This window comes from Styela clava, unplaced genomic scaffold (assembly GCF_964204865.1).
Source record: "Styela clava unplaced genomic scaffold, kaStyClav1.hap1.2 HAP1_SCAFFOLD_42, whole genome shotgun sequence".
Classification (NCBI taxonomy): Eukaryota; Metazoa; Chordata; class Ascidiacea; order Stolidobranchia; family Styelidae; genus Styela; species Styela clava.
This window is the reverse complement of record NW_027556698.1, coordinates 14,362-20,295: the sequence shown is the minus strand read 5'-3', so window position 1 is coordinate 20,295 and position 5,934 is coordinate 14,362. Positions and strand designations below refer to the sequence as shown.

General features: G+C 30.0%; 3 non-coding genes across 3 annotated transcripts; all 3 read left to right on the top strand.

The window, feature by feature from the left end:
- The first annotated feature begins 4,155 nt into the window (after positions 1 to 4,155).
- On the top strand, positions 4,156 to 4,238 carry Trnay-gua (transfer RNA tyrosine (anticodon GUA)). Its single transcript has one exon. It is a non-coding gene; the product is annotated as a tRNA-Tyr (tRNA).
- Positions 4,239 to 4,324: 86 nt separating this feature from the next.
- Trnag-ucc (transfer RNA glycine (anticodon UCC)) lies at positions 4,325 to 4,395 on the top strand. The gene has a single exon. It is a non-coding gene; the product is annotated as a tRNA-Gly (tRNA).
- A 6-nt stretch (positions 4,396 to 4,401) lies between these two features.
- Positions 4,402 to 4,474, top strand: Trnai-uau (transfer RNA isoleucine (anticodon UAU)). Its single transcript has one exon. It is a non-coding gene; the product is annotated as a tRNA-Ile (tRNA).
- Positions 4,475 to 5,934: the final 1,460 nt, after the last annotated feature.

The window sequence follows — 5,934 nt, the reverse complement described above, 5'->3', positions numbered from 1 at the left end:
AAAAAGAGTTGGATAAATTGGAAAGTATACTATGAGATTTAAAAATTGAATATGATGCTAGAACTAGTATTGAAAGTACAATATGATCACCAAAAGGGGACGAAGACAATACTGTTTGAGCAAAAAAAGGTTTTTACGTAACAGTTAAAACGTTTGAAAAAGGAGGAAAAAATAATGACAAAAAATAAAGAAACAACACTAAAACACAACGCGGATCATATTTGAGAATGACAATTGACAAAAGAACAAGTGGCTTTCATCAAAAAAGGTGTTCCACTTTACGATTCTAAAAAAAAATATAAAAAATTAGATATGTTTATATACAACAATAAATTATATGTTGTTAGATTATATAGCTTACACAAAACAGGTGTTTATATGTCAGCCACACCACTATTAACAAACGGTAACTGTATTATAAAAAATAAAGATGAAGATTTTTATGAATTGAATGGATATGCTAATTTATTACCTAAACCTTTTAACTTAAAAGACGCATACTTGAGTTTAAAATACATTAATAGCGTGTGAGAAAGCTGTACTAGTACAGTAAGGGATGATGATAAATACACGTATGAACATAACAAATGATGAAACAAAAATGAAAAATATAGATTTCCCAATTTACCGGCTTTTAAGACCATGAAGAGATTAATTCAAATGGCGGTACCTCACCCAACAAGTAGCGGTGCAATTACAGAAGAACGATTATTAGAGGTTGAAAAAAAAATAGATTATATTATTAAATATCTAAAAGGAGGAAAAGAATAATGTCAAATTTTTCGGATGGAAATGGAAAATATAAAAAAATATCTTACGACGAATTAAAACAATTAGAAAAAAAAATGGAAAATACACTTATTAGTGCTGTTGAAAAAATGAATTGTGGTATGGTTTATTGTGATTGAATGAGCTGGGATGAGTCACCACATGAACCTTTGAGAGGTCGTTTTGTCGTCACTATTGAGTCTATGGGTCATAGATTTGACTTTGTAAACTTTAATATTCATATTTTAGAAAAAAAACCTAGACGATGATATCATTTAGAAGATAGTGATAATAACAAAATCGAAGTTTATTTAATACTTGAGGATTTTGAAAAATTAGATGATTATCTTGAAGAATTTAAAAAAACTATTAGAAAAGAAATGAGTTCAATTATACTAGCTAAAAATTGAAATAGATTATATAGTTATGATTTTGAAAATATTCGTATGAAAAAAGTTTGAAAAATTTCACAAAAATATTTTAACAAAGACTATAATGAAGCCGATGAATCAACAAATAATTACCCATCTTACATGAAAAATAAAGTTTCACGTAGCGCTTTCAATAGATGTCGAAAAAATCTTGTTAACTTAGCAAAAACAAAACTTTCAACTTGAAAAAAAGGCGATAATCCCAAAATATTTATTGGTGTATATGCTGTTCTTGATTGAGAAAAAGAAAACGTTGAAAAAATAAAGACAATTAATAGAATTAGAAAAGAAATAGCTAATCAAAAATTCACGAAAAAAAGAGGATCGTATAAATATAAAGGAGAAGAATAATGAAATATATGACAAAAAAACAAGTAGAAAAATTTAATTCAAAAATGAATCAGAGAAATTTGAAGTTTCATGATTATTTTGAAAAAATCAGTAAGGAAATTACAAAAAAACATCGAAAATGAATATACACAAACACCAGTTGAGATGATAACGACAGTAAAAGAGTTGTGTTCTTCATGAATTTCGAACAACGTAAAGACGAGGATAAATCATTTGACCTTAAGGTTATGGTAAGTTGCGACACTAAAAAACTATGCCGGTTGAATGTTGTTTTCGCTGAATGACGAGAAGACATGCCTGAAAAAAAGTTTGATAAAGAATTTGGATATGATTTTCTACATCAAATGATATTTAAGGACATGCTCAAAAAGTTTGAAAAGGAAATTACAAAACAAGAAAAAAAAAGATAAAAAAAAGATGCAAAAAGGAAACACAATTTATTTTTTTTACCATGTATATTATTGTGAAGAGGCAGTGACAACTAGCTTAAGCGACAATTTCCTTTCCTTTATCTTTTTATTTTCAAAGTCACTGTTTCATTCACCTTAACCGGTCATATTACGGCCGGTTTTATGACGAGGTCTTGGTAAACGTCAAGGCTTCGTCTCTCTGCCAGCAAACAAAAAAAATAAAAAAAAAAGGAACACAGGAGGAAAAAAAACAATGTTCAAACAAGAGTTATTGAATAAAGGGCTCATTATTTCAATCGAAGGAATCATGAGAGCAGGAAAGACGACAAAGTTAAAAAAGCTTATCGCAGAATGAGGTATTGAAGAACCACAAATTTTTCAATTAGAAGGAACAACAAGAGAAACACGTCAAATTAGACCAGTTATCACTTTTCGTGATCATATCGATTTGACAAATAAAATTGAAGATGCCATAGCTAAAGGACACAATGTTCTATTTTTTGATGAATTTCACTTTTATCCATATGAGTTTCTACAACAAATTCCAAACTTACAACGCCGTCGTATTACTCTTGTATTTTGTCTATTGACATTATATAAGACAGATCCACGATATTTTTTTCAAGAATACGTTGGAAGATTTGCTGACGTTCGTTACCAATTAGACGAAGCTCGTTGTTTCGAATGCGATGAAAAAGCATATTCTAATTACATTTTACACAACGACAGTAATAATTTGGTTGGAGACGCTGATAAATATCAAGTATTATGTATTAAACATTATATAGAAAAGACTAAATATAAATAAAACTATGAAAAATAAAAAACAAATAAATCAATTAACATACGAGGAAAGAATGTTTTACTACACACACAAACATAAAGGAATAACAAGTAAACAAGTGTGAGTTAACTACTGAGACTCGAAAGATACCAAATCGGGAATATTAACTACTTTTGAGGAACATTTTTCGGTTTATTGATGATTCTTGAATAGAATGAAGAAAGCAGGAGCCAAATGATACATGAATAAAGAAGGTTGTCCTGTGTTTTACAATATTAAATCACTTAATATATACAATAAATGCTTTGATCCAAAATCAGCATTAGTGAGTGCTTCTATTTTGGCGAAAAAGATTATCGAAACAGGAGAAGAATTTGGATATTTAAAGTTTCTTGAAAAGTTCAAATACGAAATCAGTATATTTAAAAACACAACTATATATCTTCAAGAAAAAGATATAAAAGCTATTTGTCAAAAATTAGAAATCAAGAAACACAATTTGTGAAAACTAAATGAAGAACAAATCGAACTATGTAAAGACATTAAATTTCAAAGTCCTTTTTTTAAAAAACATAGATTAACTAAATGATCGCTATATCGAATAAAAAGAATGCGATTTAGTACAATAGAGGTTGACAACTTATACTTAGACAACAAATATAAAAAAAGTACGAAAACACATACTAAAATTAAAGATATTATCGAAGAATATGTTATCGAGAATGACATTAAAATTAAAAAAGATAAAACAAATCATCTTTTATTGTCTGTTTTTCGTAAATTGTGAATTTGAAACGATTACATTTTTTCGCTCGATGAAACACCTAAAAACATTAAAGATAAAGGTTTTGAGGTTGTTGGTAAACACTATAACATTTATGGAGAGAATAAAATATTCACCAGTAGATGACCAGCATTGCATCGTTTCGCAAGAGTTTATAGGAAACTCGAACCTAAAACAACAATAGAAAAGAAAGAAACATTTTTACAATATTTAAAAAGAAAATTATTTGGAGGAGGAAAAGTGTAGTATAATATATTCGGGGATGTATAGGTTCGATTGGCGTAGTTTCTTTTTTTAACAAATGCAAAAACAACTACAAACAACCTTTCAATGTTGATGAATGAATCCTCATTGGTATCTAATAACACGTTTCAGTTTTCACCGTCATATTAGAGAATATAATAACAAAAAAACCCCTTAATTGTCAGTTGCGGGACAATTTCGTAAATAGCAACTAAGTTTCGTTTGAATGATCATATAAAGCGAAATTAAACAATCATGATCAAATTGCGTCAAGAAGTGGGTGCAAATCCCGCCATCTCCACCATTTGGATCTGTGGTGTAATGGATGACATGCCTCTCTGTCTAAGAGGAGATAGCGAGTTCGATTCTCGTCAGGTCCGCCACGGAGGAGTAGCGAAGTGGTTAAACGCGTCTGACTGTAAATCAGATTCTTTTTAGATACGGGAGTTCGAATCTCTCCTCCTCCACCATTTGCTGGTTTAGCTTAATGTGGCAAAGCACCCGTCTTGTAAACGGACGAGTACAGGTTCGAGGCCTGTAACCAGCACCATTAGCAGATGTAGTTTAATGGTAGAACTTCAGATTTCCAATCTGACTATGGAGGTTCGATTCCTCTCATCTGCTCCATATAGAGCCATAGCTTAGTGGTTATAGCGCTCGCTTTATAAGCGTGAGGTCTTGGGTTCGATCCCCAATGGCTCTACCATCGGAAAGTAGCTTAGATGGAAAAGCACTCGGTTTGGGTCCGAGAGATCATAGGTTCAAGTCCTCTCTTTCCGACCATTTAGCCCACGTAGCTCAATTGATTAGAGTAAGGGTGTTCTAAGCCCTAGGTTGGAGGTTTGAATCCTCCCGTGGGTACCATATAAGGAAAGGAGGAAAAAAAATATGGAAAATAGAATAGATAAAATTAAACGAATGTTTGCTGTTGACGATGAAGTGTCACGTTGCGAATCAAAATTGCGAGCCGATCTCAAATCAAAAAAAGTTGATGTACAACGACTTATGACAGCACATTTGGATATTAATTCGATCCCTAAAGACATTACAAAAAAACAACAGGCGCGTCGAAAAAAAGTGTACAAAAGTATAAATAGCATGATAAAATATTACATAAAGGAATTAAATAAAATAGGAGGTCAAAAATAATGACAAATAGAGAAAATAGATTAGAAAAATTAAGAGAAATATTACGTAGTATGGTAGATAGTAATAACCCAAAAAGAAAACCAATGAGTTTCAGAAAAAAACACGCGGGTCCAATCGCTACGGATGTTTAGGAGGAAAAGAATAATAATGACAAATAAAGAAAATAGAAAATTGTTTTGAGACAAATATAAAAAATTTCAATCACATCAAGATTTGTGAGTATATAGTGATTTAACGGATAGAATAATGTTTGGTCCAAACATTAAAGATGCTAGTATTGAAAAAAGAATATTGGATGTAATATGAGATAATTCAAAAATTGAAGATTTAAATGATAACGATTTTCATAAATTAAAAGAAGAAGTTCTAATCGATATTTCTGAAATGATTAAATGTAATGATAAAATTTTAAATTCACAATTAAAATTTTTAAACAGACAAAAAGATACTTTGAAGTCATTAATATTTTTTAAAAAACAACAATGAGGAGAATATAGATTTTATTTAGAAGAAATAATAACAAATGTAAACAAACAAAATCATTCTTTCAAAGATAAACATGTATATCTTAACTATATAATTAATAATTCGAATAGTGATAATGTTACTTTTCGATATACTATAGGTTTGGATAATAAAAAAAAACATGGTATTTGAGAATTTGATATAACTATTTATCCCGCGAGTGGACAGTTAAACGTAGAACATAATGGTTACAATATGAGAGTTTCTGGACCATATTATAATGTGTTTAAAGAAAAAACAGATATTATTAATCGAATTAATGAAGCAATAACGGCATATATAAGCCATAATAAAATAGGAGGTCAAAAATAATGACAAAAAATAAACAAACAAAAGAAGTTTTAAGCTTCTTACAAAAAAACAGGTTAGACAGTATCGTTTTAGGAGTTGGCGCATTAAGTTTAATTGGTGCCATCACTGGAATTGTGTTACATAGTATCACATTGAGCAAAAGCGTACCCACAAAAGTAACAATCTATGATGAATTAG